General features: G+C 46.2%; 1 protein-coding gene across 1 annotated transcript in view; it reads left to right on the top strand.

Moving 5' to 3' along the window:
* Positions 1–23,115, top strand: part of R3HDML (R3H domain containing like) — a 102,378-nt gene that overhangs the window by 10,673 nt on the left and 68,590 nt on the right. The window lies entirely within an intron of this gene.

Here is a 23,115-nt window from a genome sequence, read left to right as displayed (position 1 = left end):
TAGCTCAGACCACATACACATATGCATACATGCATACATATAAATGCAGTATTGTGATAGATCACAGGCTGCATGTACATTTTACAGACACTTCATCAGTTACAGTGGGTACAGGATATCAGTGCTTCAGCTGCTATAGGCTGGGTTGCTACATTAAATACAGTCCACATGTGAAGTGTTGCATGCAATACTCTGAAGCAGGAATTTTAACCCTCCGATCTATTAAAACTGTTGTCCAGAGACTTACACAGATGTGTATGGCAGAGACACGAGCATTAACTACCTCAGTTATCTTGCACAACAGGTCACTAGAAACACGCATTAATAAGGCACTTCAAAATCACACTGCGGATAGCATGAAACACTATAACAAAAAATATTGTTCATGTGCTGTTCAGTAAAATGTGCCTGTCATCTAGTCTGCCTGGTGCACGCGGTGTAACACAGTCCCTGGTGCCCCCTCAGAGTAGTTCCATGACTGCGTGAATTACACTGCAGAGGAAAGTAGCTGTCGTGCACTGCATATGCACAAAGATACGCCCTGCAGATTTCCCTGGCCCAAAATATGTAAAAGAACAAAACATGCTCTTGTAAGAATTCAGACCCAACTTCCCTTTACTTGCTGGAGAGGTCTGTCTGGAACCGTGCACCACGAGAAAGATGGTTTTGTACTAATTGTCTAAGGGGGCAAATCTGCACCCCAGCAAAGGCCTGCACTGACAAAAAGTCCTGACAGTAACAGAGCTGTGCCCCCCCTTGAAGCTATGCCCCTGCAGCACACCTTCACCCATCCATTCTATCATTACTGCCTTCATTCTTTCTAATTTCTCCCAAACCTGCTTTTATATAAATCTGTCCAATAAAACCAAAATGGCCTCATCATTCCAAGATGATATTGTTTTCAGCTTCTGTAGGGGGGCATAATGCCATTTTAAAGAACCCTTTGCAGATACAGAAGAACAGGGCAATATATATATATTATAAACTGTTCTTTAAATGAATCGGCTCTAAATCATGCTTTGTCCCAGTTACAAATATAGCTATGAGCAGTTTGGCATACACCACAGGCCTGTATTACAAATATTTCACGTTCGATTACTCTTTTAGTAGTCCTGAATGCCAAGAGTTAGGGCCTGATTTAAAATTTGGCAGATGGGGTTACTCCGTCACGCTGGCGACAGATATCCCTTCCGCCGAAATCTAAATCCCTTTATAGCCCATGGGATTTAGATTTCGGCGGATGAAATATCCGTCACCGTTGTGAGGGAGTAACCCCTCCAGAAAACTCTCATCCAGCCCCTAAGTCAGTAATTAGCAATGAGAACTTCTGTTATACCCATTAAATTCATGAATATATCGGAAGCACTATAAACCACACTAGGTCATACGCCAGTCTTTGTGAACTGGACTTAACTAACTGCCTGCATCGGTGCCACTGGCTTTCTTCTGCATCTGCCCCGGTGGTCCCGGTCAACATACAAAGCAGTTCTACAAAATGGAGCAGTAGAGAAAGTGACATTTACACGAATGCATTGGTCGCTGATGACATCATTGAGGAGTCCCCCTGACCCAATCTTAGCCACTAAACAGCCATGTATTTGGTGCAGAGCGGCTAATGAAAAGGCATAGAGTCAGAAATCAAACGCTGTTTGTGTAGCCCTGTTTGGTTTCTATGGCGTCTGTTGCCTTCATGTCCTCTGACACCAATGGCTTCAAGAGCAGAGCTCTTTGATCTTGAATGCGAGACACGGATAGCACATACTACCCCAGGTGATCCCAAGTTCACGTCGTTGTCCACCACGTTCTACTTTGATGAATTGTTCGAAATTTGTTTGCCCTGATGGACTGTTAGTTCTCATGCTTTGACTGCCCTGTGGTGAAACCTTTAAGATGGAGTCTGGACACATATCTAGTATCTTCCAGTTATTTAATACCAGTGTTGCCTTTTGCAGGGAGCTCATTCACGCCAATAGATCCTGTTGTATTTTTGCATTTTACCTCTCCCTGACATTTAACAAGGTTTTGATTTCTCTTGGTTGCTAACATAATGTACTCAATTCACATCAGAACTTTGTTGAAATTGATTTATTCTTGTAGCCTCCGGCCAGGCAGCTGCTTCCTTCGCATAGTTCATATAAAACCAAGTACACATAGCAGAAAGAAAACATTAAGTTCAGAAAATACAAAAATGCTAATACATTGCATCACTACAGAATTACAGCAAAGGTCGCACGGTAAAGGAAGTTTGATATCTTTTAATGTAGGCCTAAACTGTAAATTAGTCTTCACTTTGAAATTAGAACTGACATAGAAAACAAAATCACCTACCTTGCTCGTTCTTGTACAAAAAAACCTTTTCAATTGATGTGGACTTCGTAGCCCCATTCTGGTAACATGGAAATTAGGGGGTATGAATGTGTGGCTTTCAACTCGTGTTATAAGGCGAAGACCCTCTAAGTCAGTATCTTATAATATACTCACATATAATTTGCTGTCATTGATGAAAAAAAATAATGACACACGAATTGCCAATATAGCCTTAGAACCTGCCGTAGCGGGCTCTACCGGCTATTAAAGGCCCGCTCCCCGCGTTAAATGCCCGAGCCGAAGGCGAGGGCATTTAACAAGGGAAAGGGACTTTAATAGCCGGTAGAGCCCGCTACGGTGGTTTCTAAGGCTATTAGAACATTCTGCCACTCAGGGCAGAATGTTCTATTAAAAAAAAAAAAAATCACGGAGCCCGAGGGGATTAAAATCTCCTCGGGCTCCGTGAGGCTTTGTTCACAGCTGCTGCTGTGAACAAAGCGAACATTGGAATGTTGGCGCTGCGGGCTTTTACCGGCCAGTAAAAGCCCGCAGCACTCCATTGTTTTCAATGGAGCCCCCAGCATTCCAATGTTCTAATACAGTGTAGTAAATATGAACATTAACCATCAGTGGTTGTTCTTATAAACCGAAGAAAGTGATTGGTGGAATGCTTGAATACATTTCAGCCACTAATAATTGCTTCGGCTGGTTTCCAGTCCATTGTTTTCTTGGGCACTACATCACTCTAAACAGAGACCATGTATATACAAATCAGACTTGGTCTGCCTCCAGTAGTAAGAGTCCCACCAAACTGCCTGGCCACACCTCCTGCAGATGGGCCCTCAACTTGTGTTTGGCCTACATATGCCTCGTCAGTTAGATGCAGCGTGAGATCAATGACACACTACATTTAAAGGTGTATGAACCAGATCCAAGTATGAGTTCTGGAATGTTGGGGGATGCTCTTGTCAAACATGGGCCAAATGTATCCTCCATCTTTACCATACAATGCTTTCAAATAAGTAAGTGTTCACTGTCAGTTAAAGATACCGATAACAAAACACGGACAATTATAATTGCAGAGCATATATTGTGAGTACACGTTCAATGTTCATGATGAATATTGGAAAAAGTAAGAAATTATATTTTGGGAAATTTGGTAATTTAAAAACCATTTAATACAAAGGGGCTACTATCTGCCCAAAGCCAATGGACTTAATTTACACATTAAAGCCAGTACATTCAGAAGGTTCTAATAAAAATGCTCTTCTATGAATAGCAGTTCTCCAAAATGAATTCCCAGAAATTTTAATCACTCCCTCGGCTTCCTGCATTTCCAACTTCCTATATTTCCATGGCTCCTAGTGACTGAACGAGCCACAGCATCGGCCACGCTGCCCCTTGTGTGTTGCGCGTACATGATCTTGATTTAACTGCAGTCAGTTACCAATGAGAGCCACTGGGGCAGATAGGGTGAAGCCAACACTTTCACAAAGAGCATGTCCCCTGTTTCCAGCACTAGCCTGCCAATGCACTGGGCACATTATCTGTATCTAACGGGCGAGTTAAGGATGAAGTAGTTGACATAAAAGAATGTGGAAGCAGATACTATGGGAGAGTTAGCCCTCCCACTACAACTCCCAATTTGAAAGACAGAGCAGGGGTATGAGAGGAACGAGGGTGCATTTGTTTCTATCTTTCCAAGATCACAGCCCTTACTCTTCCACTCGCCTGCCAATAACAACAGTTCCTGTAATGAGGTAACAAAGTGAGTTATACAGGGACTATGGTTTAGGACACTTAAATGTTTTTAAAGTGGTATCACCAATTATAATGTACTTTCACTTCATTAATTTCAGGATTGTGCTGAATATTTATTTGGACTTATTTGTGATATATTAACCAGCTTTGTTTCTTTTCATGAATACATAACTCTTTAAAAATCACTGTATAGTTATGTACAAGCCACTTCGCCTTTATTGCTGTTAGTTCTCCATAATAAAATTGCTCTGCACCTAAGGGTGGTCTGCCGTCTTCCACTCTCTGCAAAAAAATAACATGAGGAAATGTGTGAGACCACTTCAGCCATTGACTAACTTCACTGCAGTGATGACACTGTGCTATTTCACAAGGAGCACATCCACACACAAAGTAGTTTCTTTCCCCAGGACCGCTGTCTGTGGTTTTATAGATTAAAAATATACATGTACATCTAGCCAACATGTTTTTATTTAGGTGAGAGCCCGGCAGCTCCACCAACAATTACTTTTTCCAAAATATAACAAAACAAAATAACAAAACAAAAACAGTGTTTAGAAAGGCAAAAGTCTGGCAGCCCATGCCAAACTGATTGGCTTTGCCAATGCTTGTTTATCTTTGTTAGTCTAACTAGAGACATTCTAATTTTCTCCATTTCACCTTTATTCCAACTTCTTTTGCAGTCTTGCTTCAGGCACATACCTTTTATAATCCATTCATCATTTCTCCTAGTACAGTTCTCTTTGAGTGCTACAAAACAAATTCATGACAGTATGTGAACAAATGTCCTCAAATGCCTATCTCTTGTCTCCCTTATCTACCACTACACATGTTAACCTGTAACTCTAGAAATATAACAAAAGCGGCTGAATTTGTTTTCTGATGATATATTACTTTGAGGAATCATGGACATTTTTATGAGGCGGAGTCAATGTATTCAAATCTGATGTACTAAACAATTGAGAAAATACATGGTTCAGAAGTAAGTGGGAGTTAAGGGTATGACTTCCTTAAACTCCCTTTGTCAATTCTCCTTGCCTATTTCTGCCCTTTGTTTTGTTGTTACCTCAGTTCTACCTCACATTGCCCACCAGGCCAAGTTAGTCAGGAACCAGCAATATGCAAATCGACATTGGTCCTGCTCCATTAGGAAAAGTCCAACTCAAGCATCCAGATAAGGTGTTCTCTGAACAGCAATACAAACAGCCACTGACAAGTTTCAGCCTGGTTAGGCCTTGTCAGTGATATGTAGCTTATGTCGAGTGGCACAGAGAGCACAGGGCCCATGTCTGAGCAATCCCATCCTTCTTAAGGCATTGCACTGAGGAATCAAAAAGGTATGCTTTAACTGACTGACAAGGATTAAGTAAGCCAAAACCAATGGGGTGTTGCTTGTGTTCCCATCTGGAGAGGATCTGACTTGGTATTTTCCATCCGAGCAAGACTTACAGCCTGATTAAAGTTTGGCAGATGGGGTTACTCCATAACAAACGTGACTGATATCCCGTCCACTGTAATACGATTCCATTATATCCTATGGAAATCGTAATATGGCAGATGGGGTATCGTTCACGTTTCTGATGGAGTAACCTATCTGCCAAAGTCTAAATAAGCCCCTTAGACTGATTTGCAATTGGCAGGTCTCTCTCTAGAGTGGTATAACTGATGAAACACAATGGACTGGAATGCGGCCCTAAGTGATCTCCATGTATTAGAATGAAGTGGCTGACAAAAATTTAGGCATAACATCCATCACCTTGTTGCTTGATGCAGTTTTCCAAATGAAAGCGTTAAAACGATCCTCTGGAATTGTGAGTACCAATCACAACCAAGCTTTCCCTTATTTCCACTTGTCTTTACAAATATAGCGCGCCTAGTTTCTCCTTCCACATTGTAGATCAAATTACTATATCTTCTCTTTTGAAAATTAAGAGTATTACATCATTCCCTTTACAAACAAGTTTATAGTTTTTTATATAATCCATAGTGGGCTTAGAAACCCAAAGCATATGTTGATCACCTTGATGAATGCAGAGTAATGAATTAGCCCATCCTCTTGTCAGTTTTTGTCTAGCAGTTATGGGTGAAATTATACGTAAGGAAAGGTGTTTACGTGGGCAGGATGTGATGGATGTATGGATATCAAAAGTTATGTTCAGGCCAGCGTTTCCTGTCCTACAATCATGTCAACATTTTCAATGTAATGCTCTTTAGTAGTAGTCATAATGACCTGTTTAGTCATTCACTCATATCCCTCCTTATTCCTGAGACATTCAGTGGTCTCTAATAATTCACATCCTGCCTTGCAGTAACAGCAGGGGACTGAGATGGTTTACACTGCTCTCACAGTAGAGCCTTACAATTATCTGCTCCATACACTAATAATCAAGTGATGAGAAAATTGCTGAGTGAGGTAAACACGTATTGCAGAGAACTTTTCCTCCTTCATGCTGCAGGGTAAAACTTATTAAGATAAATGAAAAGACTGAACATTTGCCAAAGAGTTTCATGTTAGATGCAGGGCAGAGGCGGCTCCTACCTGAATAAGGAAGATTGAAGGCCAATACCCCAGCTACAGATATTTGTTTGTGTGTGTGTTTGTGTGTGTGCGCATGTGTGTGTGCCCAGGTACATCATGCAGGATATAGAGTGCAATCTCTGTATGAGAGCATGTCTGGTAAATGTATCAGCAGTCCATGTTTGCAGTTACTAATTAGATAGCACTTTACAAAGCTGGTGAGACAGTGAAGAGGGTATACATGCTTTACTACCCAAAACATAGTTTAGATCTGTCATGTCTTAACATGAGATCCACAACGCCTGTTCAGGTGGTCCACAACTGTTTAGAAAAATAAATAATATCATCATTATCATCTTTCTTTGTTCAGGCATCCAGTGATCATAAAAGATACACAATAAAAGCACATAAAATACAAACAAGGCATGTTTAAAACCATTATCAGATAGGATCAGCTAACACATGACATTATTAGCTAGAGCATATCAACAGGAATGACAACTCAGGCAATAGTTGTGGAGCACAGGTGTATTGATTGCTGTATATAGATTGGAATTGCAAAGGATATTTCTACAGATGGTAAGGTTTGCAAAAACTTCATAGTAGCCCTGCACTGTCTCTAGTTTGCTTTCTTCAGTAAGGGTAAAATAAGAAATGCCCTTAATGAAGAATAACATTTACAGAAAAGGATAAAGTGCATTGTGCTCTGGGCATACTGACCATCAAATGGACAAACAGGCAGATTGGCAGCAAACATACCTTGCCTCGAGTACTCTACAAGGAAATTTACAGCATTCAGACGTAGTCTGATAAGAAAGAACCTGTGGCATAGCTTGCTGACCCAGATCAAATAGGGCTCAGTAAAGCAGCATGTGCAGATCTGAGCATGGACAGCAATAATAGGCATTTCTGCATTTTTTGCCATTCTTTCCTTCACACATTTAGCTAAGAACAATTTCTTCAATGATATATAGAAGCTGGAAAAAAAACCATGGGGATTCAAAAACAGTCCATCTAGATCTAGCCAATTATCAATCTTGCATATATATGTGATCCTTAGAATATTTGTACTCTTTTCCGTTTGTAAACAATCATCTAAGATTGTACAGTTCAATAGAGTTTCTTCTTTGGACCACATTTTCAGCCATAACAGAAGCAGTTGGAGCCTCACTGAGTCACACATGAACACTAGCCCATATTCCTTATGGCATATGAAGTTACTGGTGGACTTAAGACCAGCTAACAACCTTTTTATAAACTGTTAGAAATGGGGTCTTTGGTTGACAGTCAGGTTACCCCCTGCTCAAGCAAGGACCCTCACTCTAGTCAGGGTAAAAGACAATCACCCTCAGCTAACCCCTGCTTACCCCCTTGTTAGCTTGGCAGAGCAGTAGGCTTAACTTCAGAGTGCTAGGTGTAAAGTATTTGTACTAACACACACAGTAACTTAATGAAAACACTACAAAAGGACACAACACCAGTTTAGAAAAATAGGAAAAATGTATCTAAACAAAACAAGACCAAAATGACAAAAATCCACAATACACAAGTCAAGTTATCAATTACAAATCAAAAAGAGTCTTTAAGTAGTTTAAAACACAAGCTAACGCTGTCAGCGTGAAAAAGTACTTTGGGCGCATCAAAAATAACCCGCACGGGTGAGTGCATGTCAAAAAGGGCTTGTGAGGCGTTGATTCCACTCACGAGCGGGACTGTGCGTCGTTTCTCCTTTCACCGGGTCAGGTGTGCTGTTTCTTCTTTCCGCAGGAGAGCGATGCGTCAATACGGTTAGCACTCTCGGGTCCGGGCAGGCCTTGCGTTGTTTTTCCACGCACAGCAGTACTTGAGTCGGAAATTCAGCTGCACGATGATCTGAAAACCCGCAGCGCGGGTTGTGATCTCCAGCCTCCGTCAGCGATGCTGCACGTCGTTTCTCCGTGCGTCGATTCTTCGTCGTGTTTCCTGCGAGCATCGATTCTCAGCTGCGGAGCCGGCGTCGTGTCGATTCTTCAGCTGCAAATCGGAGATGCGTCAATCTTTTCCCCGCACAGCGCTCTGTGCGTGGAGTTCCTTGTCTTTAGACTGCCAGCTTCTCCTTTCAGGGTCCCAGGAACTGGATGGGCACCACAGGGCAGAGTAGGAGTCTCTCCAGAGATTCCAGGTGCTGGCAGTGAGAAGTCTTTGCTGTCCCTGAGACGTCAAACAACAGGAGGCAAGCTCTAAATGAAGCCCTTGGAGATTTCTTCTCAAGATGGAAGGCACACAAAGTCCAGTCTTTGCCCTCTTACTCTGGCAGAAGCAGCAACTGCAGGATAGCTCCGCAAGGCACAGTCACAGGCAGGGCAGCTCTTCTTCCTCAGCTCTTTAGCTCTTCATCTCTGCTCCAGGCAGAGGTTCCTCTTGTTTGCAGAAGGGTTTCTAAAGTCTGTGGTTTTGGGTGCCCTTCTTATACCCAATTTCTCCTTTGAAGTAGGCCTACTTCAAAGTAAAGTCTCTTTTGAATGTGAAATCCTGCCTTGCCCAGGCCAGGCCCCAGACACTCACCAGGGAGTTGGAGACTGCATTGTGTGAGGGCAGGCACAGCCCTTTCAGGTGTGAGTGACCACTCCTCCTCTCCCTCCTAGCACAGATGGCTAATCAGGATATGCAGGCTACACACCAGCTCCCTTTGTGTCACTGTCTAGTGTGAGGTGCAACCAGCCCAACTGTCAAACTGACCCAGGCAGGGAATCCACAAACAGGCAGAGTCACAGAAATGGTATAAGCAAGAAAATGCCCTCAAAAGTGGCATTTTCAAACACACAATCTTAAAATCAACTGCACTAAAAGATGTATTTTTAAATTGTGAGCTCAGAGACCCCAAACTCCACATGTCCATCCACTCTCAAAGGGAATCTACACTTTAATCAGATTTAAAGGTATTAACCTATGAGAGGGACAGGCTTTGCAACAGTGAAAAACAAATGTAGCAATATTTCACTGTCAGGACATATAAAACACAATACTATGGGGGTCATTCTGACCCTGGCGGTCATGGACCGCCAGGGCCAACGACCGCGGGAGCACCGCCAACAGGCTGGCGGTGCTCCCATGGGCATTCTGACCGCGGCGGTACAGCCGCGGTCAGAAACGGGAAACCGGCGGTGTCCCGCCGGTATCCCGCTGCCCAAGGGAATCCTCCATGGCGGCGCTGCAAGCAGCGCCGCCATGGGGATTCCGACCCCCTTACCGCCAGCCTGGTTCTGGCGGTTTTGACCGCCAGAACCTGGCTGGCGGTAACGGGTGTCGTGGGGCCCCTGTGGGCCCCTGCAGTGCCCATGCCAATGGCATGGGCACTGCAGGGGCCCCCTAACAGGGCCCCACAAAGATTTTCAGTGTCTGCCAAGCAGACACTGAAAATCGCGACGGGTGCAACTGCACCCGTCGCACCCCTTCCACTCCGCCGGCTCCATTCGGAGCCGGCATCCTCATGGAAGAGGGTTTCCCGCTGGGCTGGCGGGCGGCCTTCTGGCGGTCGCCCGCCAGCCCAGCGGGAAACTCAGAATAACCGCGGCGGTCTTTTGACCGCGCAGCGGTATTCTGGCGGTTCCTGCTTGGCGGGCGGCTCCCGCCGCCCACCAAGCTCAGAATGACCCCCTATATGTCCTACCTTAACCATACACTGCACCCTGCCCTTGGGGCTACCTAGGGCCTACCTTAGGGGTGTCTTACATGTAAGAAAAGGGAAGGTTTAGGCCTGGCAAGTGGGTACACTTGCCAAGTCCAATTTACAGTTAAAACCGCACACACAGACACTGCAGTGGCAGGTCTGAGACATGATTACAGAGCTACTTATGTGGGTGGCACAACCAGTGCTGCAGGCCCACCAGTAGTATTTGTTTTACAGGCCCTGGCACCTCTAGTGCACTTTACTAGGGACTTACTAGTAAACCAAATATGCCAATCATGGATAAACCAATTACATACGCATTTTGTAAAGGAGCACCTGCACTTTAGCACTGGTTAGCAGTGGTAAAGTTTTCAGAGTAACAAAAGCAGTAAAATCAGAGTCAGCACACATCAACAACCTTGGGAACAGAGGCAAAAAGTTAAGGGAGACCACGCCAAGGATGAAAAGTCTAACATAAACCATTCTCAACTTTTTCCAGACCTGATTGATCACAGAAGCCCCAAACAACTGCTTTGTTTGTAGCGGTCGGGAAACACTTAGCTAAATTTGTATCAGCTCATTAATTAACGTTCCATGTAATCTGGCTGCAAAACTCAAGATGCTTCTGTACCTCTAGTTAAAACAACAGCCCTTCCTGCTTTCAAAGTGCCCCAAGCCATTTTATGGTCAAATAATATTCTGAGATATGGATAAGTTGGGACCTTTCTAATTTTCATACCATTAACAAAAAAAGGCATATTGTCCCTTGTTCAAGATCCAAAAAACGTTATATGTGTTTTAGATTGATTTACCATCAGAACTAAGCTGCTCTTGAACACACACAAAACTGATCTAATAAACGCTGAGATCCAATTGCAGTTCATGGTGATAAAACAGTCATCGGCAGAGATAAAAGTCTGGTATACTATGTTTGCCAACCCTGGGCAAATAAACTCTACATTTCTGTAGATGTTTTTCTAGGCCTTTTACATACACGGAGAAGAGGAAAGTGCCAGTACACACTCCTGGTGCACACCTCAGTCGAGTTTAAAACTATCTGTTATATCCCCTGCTGTGCCATACCTGATGCTAGATGATACCTCCACATGGAGTTCGCTTAAGAACTTTATGATGCTGGGCTTGCCCCTCAGCTCCGTCATAATTACCTAAAGTTTTAATCTATTGATGGAGCTGAAGGCCAAGATCCATAAAAGCTGCATACATTTTACCTTCCTTTACTCTATTGTATTTATTGATCAGTTGGTAAAGATTGAAGTATTGCTCTACAGGCCCAAGGCCAGCACAAAACCCATACTGAAGATCTGAGAGCACATTATTGTCCATTGCCCAGTTTTGCAAGCACTCTAGCAGGATCCTACCCATAATTTTTGCACTGGAATTTATTAGAGAAATAGGGTGATAGCACTTTGGGTCACTCTTAGATCCTTTTTTTAAATTCAGCACTATAGTCATGTGAGACCAGGCCTTTGGTGGGCCAGTAAGTAGGGCGACCTTGAGAACTTTAGTCAGGAGTGGAGCCCAGAGGGGAAGGTTTGCCTTGAAGAGATCTTCAGGTATCCTGTCTGGGCATGGGGCATTTGCACGGGGGCACTTGGTAATAACATTTACCACATCAGATACTTCAATATCAAGGCTGCAAAGAGGTTGAGCCCGGGCAGTTACAGGTGCACGTATTGAGGTCTGGGTCTTGTTCAAAGCATTACCAGTGCGAAAGGCGGGGTCTGAATATAGTCTGGAAAAATGCTCTACCCAAGCCTAATATTATTGTCCACTCACCTTCAAAAAGTCACAGGCTTGCTAGCCATTAGGGGGAGAAACAAGTGTTGGCCGTACGTTTAAAAGGCATGAAGCAATCTTTGGGAATATCTAAAGAATTTACAAGGTTACATCCTAAATAAAGAATTTAACTTTTGTACTAATCAAACCTGGAAGCTCATATCAGTTATTGGATTAACCAAGGATGAACTCTTTATGATCCTCAGCTTTGTCCTGTAACATTGGAACTACAGTTACTTTCAAGGGTTAGGGGTACCCCATCTTTCAGGACAGCTGATCACCCAAATTACCCATTAACTTAGTGTGGGCACGGCCAACGACTTTCACCTCTGTTCTCTATAGGCCACACATATTCTGACAAGGCTGTTAATTATCTCAAACGCCTCCCTCCATGTTCACTTCCAGGCACTTGGTGCAATCCCACTAAGTTGCAGCTATTACATTTAGAGGAACAGATCTTTGTCTACTCTCACACAGCCCACGCAAATGCCCTTATTACATTAGTAAACCAATTGTCTTGAAAGGGCCATCAAATGCTGCTTTTCAAAGAAATATTTTCTTATTGAGACAGTAACGACCTGATGGTCCCCCAATGGGGAATCCAAAACCACATAGTCTCCCACCCATGGCCCCAAGTTATGGAACAGTCGGATACAATCAATTGAGCTTGGGTGGCCATGCCCAGCAAAGCTGGGAGTGAGAACTATGCCACTATTTGCTGAATCAAAAGCAAACACCAAATTGTACCTTCTTTTTAGCAAGTTCAATTTGTCAGGTCCCCTTCAATAAGCAGCAATCCACAAGAGTTTTCTGGAGACACTCAACAGTATTTTTAGCATTAAAGTCCCCCATTGACACAACCACAAAGCTACCCTCAAGTTTTCTCAAGCTTTTCTCTATGTCCTCCTGCAAGGCTTTTGCTATGATGGGGCGAGATCAATGTTGCGCTTTATGATCATGGGGTGAAGCAGTGCAGCGTGGGACCGTGATTCCCTGTGAGGCTTCTGTCCCACTGATGATAGTGCAGGCGTCCCAAGCAGTGGGTGGGGTGGATGTTAAGATTTATGAGTGTGGAGCTGCAGGAAGATGGTGGCATGCCCCTCCTCACGGGGAGAAGCAGCGCAGCATGGGGCAGCAAGTTCCTGTGAGCCTTCTTACCCACTGACAATTGTGCAATAAATAGAGTCTTGCATATTGCTCTGTATTTTAGAAATAAAACTAAAATTTGAGAGGGACTCAATTTTTACATATTTATGTTGGTGAAATAAATACAGTATTTCATAATTTGTGTATTTGTTTGATGTATGCTTGGTTCTATATTTTTGTGATTGTGTGAGGTTCAAATTATAGGAATTGCTTAGGCGAGGTCAACAGCTTCCAGTAATGATTCATCAGGGATCCATAGAATACAAAAGTTTTAGAACCTCAGGCTTAGATCTTAAATTTCCCATGAAAAGATGTGTGGCTTAGTTTGGGGTCAGATTCTCTCATACCAGTAATACAGTTCCAGTTTTTAATAGATCTATTGCAGGGTCTGCTTTATCCTGCAGGTGACAGGTTATATTGTATTTAACACAGCTTAGAGCAGTGCAGTGGAGATGGTGGTGCCTGCTGCTGAGGTCTGCATTTAGGGCCTGATTAGGAGTCCACCGTCCGCCCAACTTCTGACGGGGAGGTTGCCACCACACTGGCTAGCTCCCTGCCAGACCCATTAAGAGTTTCCAGTTGTGCTGGCAGATGGAAACTGAGGTTTCTGCCCGCCAGCCTAGTGGGAAAGAGACAGCAGCATTTTTTCTGGATCGTAATTGAGCTGGTGGCAATGCTGCCGCCGCAGGGTGCACCAACACCTTTGCAATGTTCACTGTCTGCACAGGAGACAGTGAACATTGTGATGGTGCTGGGGAGTGGGACCCCTGCACTGCCCATGCCAAGTGGCCCCCTGCACCTGTTCTCCAGCTGCCTTTTCATGCTAGTAAAACAGCAATGAAAAGGCTGGAGGAGAACCATGTCATAATCTGCAGGGTGCCACTGCATGCAGTGCCGCACTGGCTGATTGTGATCTCCTCCACCGCCAGCCTGTTGGGATCATACCTCCCGGCGTTGATGATGGTACCCTGGCAGTCTAACCATCAGGGTCATAATGTGGCAGTAGGACCATCACAGCAGCAGTGGTCCTCAAGACCGCAATCCTCGGAATGAGGCCCTTAATCTGCAGATCAACAATTTCAATTAATGTGTGGTGACCCATCCTGCACAAAAACAATCCTGCATGCAATGCAGTCATCCTTGCACCATGGTGCACCGGTGACTGAGTTAGTGCTAGTCACCAACAATTGTGCACCAGCTCTGGGTGAAATAACAGAAATGAACAGTATTTCATAACTACAGTGCATTCCTGCACTTTCACATTGGAATACAGCAGCAAAGCAAAAAGATTTGGGTTGCTACTCTATGCAATCGGTTGTAAATATGTCCCAGAATGTGCACAGATCAATAAGAGCAGTGTAAGATGCCCTTGTATACCCAGGGAGGTTTACAGCACAAGCAGGAGAAGTTCATGGTTCCGCAAACACAATCACACATGGGACATGTACGTCACAGCGAATATCAGTGTAATGTTTACACTCATAAACAAACACACACAAACAAATGAGGTACCCATGGAATCATCAGGTGTAGATTGTCTTTCCAACAACATGGCACACAGGCAGGACAAGCACATTCTTCTCATACACACAAAGTAGGTGCAGCACAAGCGTCAACAGTGGAAGAATTAAAGGCATATACATGTATAACAGGTGTTACATTTGCATGAACAGTGCTTGCTTACCTCACACAAGCTGGGCAGGTTAATTACAACTGGCAGTGCAACTGTTCCACACTAACAAAGGACAACTATCTAGTAGGAAGCAGCATTGCAAGCTTATCCTCCCAGTAGGATGTAGAACATGTATGTCACCAAATGCTCCTTCCTCAAGATCTGCTCAAAGATTTCTTGTTCCACCACCAGGCAGCTTCAACTCATATGCCATTTTGCTCTGAGTATTGAAGTGGTCGTGTGAGAGAAAAGGGTTTGGGTTGGGAACAGCGGGGAGGGAGAACTGTAAAGGAAAAGTCACACACATGCACAAACAACAAATAACATAAAATGCCCAATTGTCATATGATAAATGACCTTCTAATAAACATTAAATGTATCCATGTCAGATGTGACCCAGTCTTCCTTTGGCTTCTTCCCAAGATAAAGTTAGCACCGGTTGGTTAAGTTCATTAAGAGGGACAAACAATTCCATAATATTCAGTATTTACTATTGATAAACGAATGCCAATGGATTAGCCTCCACTTAAGAATTAGTAAACAATAGGTTTTAATCAAGAATTCGATCGAATATCCAAGCGCGGCCTGTCCTTTAGGATGGAGGGTCCACGCCCGCCACCTTTTGCCCCTCATAAAGAGTGTCTGTCAGGCTGAACAAAGGTCAGCCTGACAGACACTCTTCATGTTCAGGTCAGGCAGCCAGGAGCAGACATGTGCAATTTGTGCAGACTCCTGGCTGCCTGAGCTGAACTTTGCTGGGCTGAGGAGGTCACAGCTCCTATGACCATGACCTCCTTGGCTCAGCAAAGGTGCCTCGAGGCCCTCCCCTGGGTGACGAGGAAAGCGTCACCCATTGACTTAGACCTGGGCGCTTCAGGTTTAAGCCCTGAAGTGCCCAGGGCGAGTGCCAATCAGTGACACTTTGTCACAGAGTGGGGTGGGGTCAGCAGTCTCACTGACCCCTTCCCACTCTGTGACGAGGCTGGGACTGCTGCCTTCCCTCACTGGCTGACCTAAAGGCAGCACTCACAACCCTCCTGGGACCTCCGAGGCTGAGGGTAAGTGTGTGTGTGTGTGTGTGTAATCTTTTAAAATGAATGTTTGGTGCGCGCATGCATGCTTGAATGTTATGAGTGTTAATGGATGTGCGTGCGTTTGTTTTGAAAGAATGAGTGTGTGTGTGATCCTTTAAAATTAATGTTTGGTGTGTGCGTGCATGTTTGAAAGTTATGAGTGTTGTTAATGGATGTATGTGTGTGTGTGAAAGAATGAGTGTGTGTGTGTGCTTCCCGCCCACCCACCTCCCTTCTAAAGCTGCCTGCTGCCACTGCAAATATCAAGAAGGGCAACCTCCAAAATGCTGCCGGAAAGGTTGTTCCACCACTTAACCTTTAAATGTGAAATTGCGTTAAATGCGCAAGAGGAACAGTTTGCCAAACTCTAAGATTCCAAACGTAGGCAGGAAAATAAAGCACAGACGTGCAAAAGGATTCATGCACTTGTCGTGTGTAACTGAGTTTATCACTGGAGGCCGGGCCCGCCTCCCAGCGCCCAAGCTGCCAGCTGGAACATGTGCTCGGATACCAACAGGAGCGCCTGCGCAGAACAGCAGCTCGGAGGCCAGTGTCTCCCGAGTGAAGTCTGGAATAAGGAGCACTGGCGAACGAGCGGGGCCCCTTCTTAAAGGCTGGCGCCCCACCCAATATGGCTTTCGCCTAAGGTCTTCTGGGTATTGAAGTCCCTTTTGTGCCAAAAGAAAATAAATAGATCAGCTTGAAAACAAATGTAAATACCACAATGCATGCCCAGTCAACAATGATATGCTATATGAAATAAAGGTCTTGGGTGTCGGTATAACACCAGATCTCAGAAAGTTATCATAGTCTGTAGTAAATGGTGGGTGGAGCAGGCCCTAGTCTGCGTACCGCCCATTAACAAGGTGCCAGTGGGTATACTGTAAAGATGGGGGAACTTTGCAGAGTGGTGGCTTCAGTGTCGCTCCCTCTCATAGGTCACTCACCACTGACAACTGTCTATGCTGGGGGCCATAAGATTGAAAATAAGGACCATGCAGGCCAATGTCTCAGAGATTAACCTGAAGCACTGCCTCTGCAGCGTAGGAAGGACATGTAGCGTCGTGCCAAGCGCTTGCGCACGGCTACTAAATAAGCACACGGAGTCTAGTGTGCTTATAACTTCTTTTATTCAGTTTCACACAGCGCCTCCCGCTTCCCTCAGCTTCGCGCTCTTTTCTCTTTCCCCTTACCCCCTCCCCCTCCCGTCAATGGCGCAAACCAACTCGCGCCCGTTCCGGAGGGGTCGGGGTCCAGATCCCCCTCTCCTGCCTCCTTACATTGGTGTTGACCGCATCAACAGTCAACACTACATCCCTCCCCAACGGGAGAAGGGTGGAGGTTAACATTTCGAACAAACTAACTAACTGGTTAGCTGGAACAGCTCATTGTTCAAACCAAATATTAACTGCGTGCGGCTCAGGTTAGATCAGCATGCTGGAGGGATCAGTCACATGCGAAAGTCTGCATACCGCCATGAAGGTCCAGGGTTGGGCCGTAACGAATATCTCCCTGCGCCCGACCGCCCTGACGTTTGTGCTCCTTCTCTGCTTGGTCCAGATACTCCTGCTTCAGTCACTTGTTCTGAAGGCAGTTGGTCTCTTGGTTGCTCTTGCCTGCGTCCTGGTTCACTTGGTGGTAGCCTCGAGTCGTATGGTTCTGTGTCCGACTCGGCTCTGGTGTCCACGTAGCTCCTGCCCTCTCTGTTAGGTGCTTGTGGGTTTAGCCGCTTGAAAAACGCCACATTCCTGGTTACTTTTTCTTGGCCCCTTTGGGCTGCCACCATTGTGCCTTTTACAGTGGTCACTGTCCATGGTTTGACTTCGAACGGTAATCGGAATTTGTTACCTGGGTGGTGGTCTTTCACTAACACCGTGTCTCCTGCTTGCATCCTTGTTTGCTTGGCTCCTCTTTTCTGAGAGACGTACCTATTCGTGGCACTCCTCCTCGTTGTTGACTTGCTGGGTGGTGGTGTGTCTACTGCCCAGGACGGATGGTGCGGGATGGCATCTACTACCGTTCTTCCGAAGCAAAGTCGGCTGGGCGTGACTCCTGTGGTGGCATGTGGTGTTACTCTGTACTCCCTCAGGAACACATAGATTGCTCTCTCTATGTCTCTGGCTTCCGCTATCGCTATCCGGATAACTTTATTGAGAGTCCTCACAAACCTCTCTACCTCGCCATTTGCTTGTGGCCACCGTGGGGTGATGCGTCGGTGTTTCGTGTTCGTGGACTCTAGGAACTGTTCCCACTCACGGCCATTGAACGGGGGACCATTGTCTGTGCGGATTTCGCCGAAAAACCCATGAGTGGCCATGAGCTTTTCCACTTTGGGGATGACTGCTTGTGCTGATGTTGATTTTACCACTTCTACTTCAGGATATCGTGAGAAATCGTCTATTACGATGAGCATGTGCGACCCATCCGGTAGGTGCCCAAAATCTGCGCTCACCCTTTGCCATGGCGCCGACGGGTCTTGTTCTGTTATGATGGGTGCGGGGGGGTCGGGGTTGCCACTGGCTTGGCAGGCTATGCACTTTTGGATAGTGTCTTCCACCAGTCTGTCCAAGCCTGGGAACCAGACTTTGTTCCTGATGCGGGCTTTGGATTTGACAACCCCTTGGTGTGCTTCGTGTGCTAATGATACTACTCTGTCGGTGAGGCTGGTTGGTATTACTAAACGGAGTCCTCTGAGTAGGCAGCCTTCCTCACTTACTGACAGTTCTTGGCGCACATTGAATAGTGCGTGCAGGCGAGCCTGTGCTTGTTGTGTGCGAAATGAATCTGGCCTTTGGAGAGGTCTCCATTCTCCTGTGCGAGCTGCCGTTATGGCTAGTTGCAGACACTCGTCTTGTTTGGTTGCCTCCACTACCTCCTTGAGCGGTATGGGTACCGGCCGTGCTCTGTCTATGATCAGTCGCACATATTCTTCTGTGTCTTTGGCTTCCTCGATTTCTTTTGAAGTGGCTGGTCGTGCGTGCCTGGAGAGGAAATCCGCTGGATTCTTTGTGCCAGGTTGATAAGTGAGCGTGAAGTCATATTCTTGTAGTTGCAGGATCCACTTTTCAATTCTTGGGGGTGGCTTGGATGATGACCCTTTGAACAGCGGTAATAGCGGTTTGTGGTCTGTCACAACTGAAAATGAATTTCCGTACAGGTACAGGTGGAAATGTCGGCACCCCCAGTGTATGGCGATAGCTTCTCTTTTGATTTGGGAGTACCTTTGCTCCGTGGGTGTGAGCGTACGGCTCGCAAACGCAACGGGGGCCCATCCGCCACAGTCTTGTTTTTGTCCCAGTACTGCCCCTAGCCCTGTGGGGCTTGCGTCTACCACTAACTGTGACTGTCGCCGGGGGTCGAAAAATGCTAGGGTGGTGTCTGCTGATAATGCGTCTTTGGTGGCTTGGAATGCGGTCTCCTGCTCTTTCTCCCATGTCCACGGTTGAGCGGATTGTGTGAGCTTCCTCAGAGGCCCAGTGATATCGGCCAAATTTTTCATGAATCTCCCGCAATATGTGACCATTCCCAGGAAACTTCTTATTCCTGTGACTGTTGTTGGCGCTGGGGCGTCCTGTATGTCTTTGACCTTTTGCGGATCCGGTCCGACTCCCTGCTTCGAGAATCGGTATCCGAAAAAGGAGATTTCTTCCTTAAGGAAATCGCATTTGTCTCTGTGGAGCGTCAAACCTTTTGCTTGAAGTCTCATGAAAACAGCCCGCAGTCGTTTCATGTGTAATTCGATGGTCGGGGCGTGAACTAAAATGTCGTCACTGACGTTGAGTACTCCTGGGAGGCCATGGAGGACGTCCTTGATTACTTGCTGGAAGATTTCTGCGGCGCTTGATATACCAAAATTCAGTCTTTTGTAACGCCATAGGCCGTTGTGTGTGGAGAAGGTGGTGATGGGCCTTGATTCGGGGTGTAACATGATCTGGTGGTATCCTGACCGGAGGTCCATCTTAGAGAACCAGCAGGACCCTGCCAATTCGCTCAGGATGTCGTCGATTGTTGGGGTGAGGGGGCGCTCTCTTTTTATTGCTAAATTGGGTATTCGCATGTCCACACAGATTCTGACCGCGTCGGGTTGTTTGGGCTTTTTCGCGACTACGATGGGGGATACCCACGGTGTGGGCCCTGTGACCCTTTCGATGATCCCTGCTTGCTCCAACATATGGAGTTCGTGTTCCACTTTGGGGCGGAGGTGGAAAGCGACGCGGCGGTGTCTGAGTGCCGTTGGGGTGACCGACTCGTCTATGTGGAGCCGTAGGGGGGGCTCCTTTAGGCACCCAATCCCGTCAAAAAGGGCTTGAAACTCTTTTGTGAGCTGGAGTACTGCGTGTGCATGTATGCTGAAAGCAAAGTGTACCAGTTCAAGGTCCTGGGCCGTTTGGCAGCCTAGCAGGAATCCTGTTCCGTCCTTGGATACATATATTTTCGTGGGTTTTGTGGCGTCGTCATGACAGATTCCGGTGGTGAAAACACCTGCTATTTCTAGAGGTTGGCTGTGTCCGAAAGCGAATACTTGGACGTTTGTGGATCTTAATGGGGGTAGTGGCTTAGGTAGGGCGTCATACACATCTGTAGCCATTAGGTTTATTGATGCTCCAGTGTCTACCAACGCTGATACTTGCGTGCCTCGAATTTGAACTTTGCATGTGGGAAGTCGGCGGCCTTTGATGGTGTGTATGATGTGCACCACGTGAGATTCGCTGTCAGTGTCGCTCTCTGAATCGGGGTCCCAGGTGGTGTCTACCATTTTGACCATAGTCTTAGGGGCTGCGGTAGACTGTTTTGGTGTTGACCTGCATACTTTCGCGAAGTGGTTCATTTTTCCACAAGCACTGCATATTTTGCCCCACGCTGGGCAGGTCGTTGGGTGTGGTGCTGGGCCTCCGCACCATTTGCACTTTCTGGCGTTGGGTTTGCCTTTGTACGTTTCTTTGCGTCGCGTGGCTTCTTTCGTTACAGCATTTGCAGTTTCAGCTTTCGGTTGGGCTGTCTGGGGTTGTTCCATATGTGCTGCGCGAGCCCGCGCAAGCTCTTGTGACCGTCCTAGCGTTAGGATGTCCTTCATTGACATATTTGGCTGCTGTAATATGCGTTCTCTGAGTTTTGAAGACGAGCATCCTTGTATGAACTGTGCCCTGACCTCGTCTTCCTCGTCGGGCAGCGTGCAGGTGCTCGCTAATTCTTTGAGTCTGGTGTAAAACACGTCAACTGACTCGTCGGTTATCTGTCGGGCCTGGCGCAAAAGGAACCTCTCATAATCTGCATTTGCATATGGTTCGAAATGCGCTGTGATTGCTGCTTTTAAGGTGTTATATGTGCGCGGCGTGGCTTCTGTGACAGTCTTGAAAATTTTGTGTATGTCCGCTCCTCCCATGTGGAGGAGAAGTGGTCTTTTCCTTTCTGCCTGGATGCCTAGAGCTTCAAAGTACGTTTCTAGGCGCTCGACCCATACTTTCCATTTTGCTGCTTGGGTGGGGGGGGCACCTGTGATTTGAAAAGGCTCTAGGGGCGGTATTCCGGCCATTGTGTCTTGAGTGGTGTCGCAGGGGTTACTGTACGACTACTGCTTTCTCTCTTTATTTTTAATGTCCTTTGTGCCCCCCTCGTGGAAGATATAGAAAATATGGCGAAAAACCGTGCCTTAATCCTCTGTTTTTTCTCTTTTTTTTTTTTTTTATATAGTCCTTTTCCTCCTACAGCTGTTTTATTCCGTTTGTAATATTAATTATCATTTTTTTTTTCCATGCAGAGCGGCGCAGCGGGCGTCTACGGGCTTTTCTTTGCTCGATGGCTCCACGGGGTTGCAGATCTGCGCAGCGGAGCGATCGAGAGTTGAAATGTGCCTCGGGCGTCTCACCTGACGTGCTCCGTTGTTGTTGGTTGTCTCTGGGGCCAGCAGGCGCGCGGTGCTGTGGTTGAAGGGCGCGTCTCCTCCGATCGGCTGGGTGCGTGAGAACTGGATTAAACAGCGCTGTGCTGACGCGCCGTTCCTCGTTCTCCGATGGCCTCGCAGGACGTTGAGGCTTAGCTGACGACGTCCGCTTGCTCCGGCAAGCGTTGTTGACAATTCCTCCTTACTTTTTTTTTTTTCCGATGCGGGCCAAAATTCTTATAGCTTCCTTACACGCTGGGCTCTTCGGTCCTCGTCGCTAAATGTAGCGTTGTGCCAAGCGCTTGCGCACGGCTACTAAATAAGCACACGGAGTCTAGTGTGCTTATAACTTCTTTTATTCAGTTTCACACAGCGCCTCCCGCTTCCCTCAGCTTCGCGCTCTTTTCTCTTTCCCCTTACCCCCTCCCCCTCCCGTCAATGGCGCAAACCAACTCGCGCCCGTTCCGGAGGGGTCGGGGTCCAGATCCCCCTCTCCTGCCTCCTTACATTGGTGTTGACCGCATCAACAGTCAACACTACAGGACACTGTATCTTTCAGACTTGATTGGTTGAAGTCCCAGTGTGCCTGCAAGGCAACACTGTAGCACTTGCAAAGATAAGAGCTTAGGCTGAAGTATAGAGTCATGGCAGAGAAGGGAAGAGAGGAGTGAGAGGAGGTGACACTCTCATCAGAATGGTACAGGCGGGTAGACCTCAGTTGAAGATTACATTCTGTTAGCTGCACGTCTGAAGTCAATGTCCATTCAGACTGTTCCTACATTGGTGGAAGAGTCTTCTCATCAACACAGACCCCACCCTCATGGTCACTGGGTGCTCTGGCTTCCTCAGGCCCGTGCACCGCCTCTCTAAGATGAGTTTGCCCACGAAGCCAGCAAAACAAATAATGGAAACTGGAAGTATCTTACCACCCAGTGCCGTGGCTCAATACAGCATGCTTCTACCAAAGGGCAGGAAGTGCCCATTTAAAAAAGGATAAAGAGCAAAGAAGGAAGGATTCAGTCATTTCCTGGTCAGGGGACTCTCCTCAGCACCACAGTATAACTTCTCTGACCTTGTCTGGCTGCACCACCAGGGCCAAAACATAACAATTGGAAACTTCTTTTCTAGGGACAGAATGCAAGAGACCCTGATTTAACGTCTCAAAGGAAAGCCTTTACCACTTTTGGCTTTACACCTCATTTGTTAGTCAGTCTCTATTGAGATCAGAGATGCACACCCAACTCCACAGGCCTGATTTAGAGTTTGGCCAGCTGGTACTCCGTCAGATATTCCGTCTGCCTTACTACAAATACG

This window comes from Pleurodeles waltl, chromosome 7, assembly GCF_031143425.1.
Source record: "Pleurodeles waltl isolate 20211129_DDA chromosome 7, aPleWal1.hap1.20221129, whole genome shotgun sequence".
Lineage (NCBI taxonomy): Eukaryota > Metazoa > Chordata > Amphibia > Caudata > Salamandridae > Pleurodeles > Pleurodeles waltl.
This window is presented reverse-complemented; position numbering and strand designations above follow the sequence as displayed.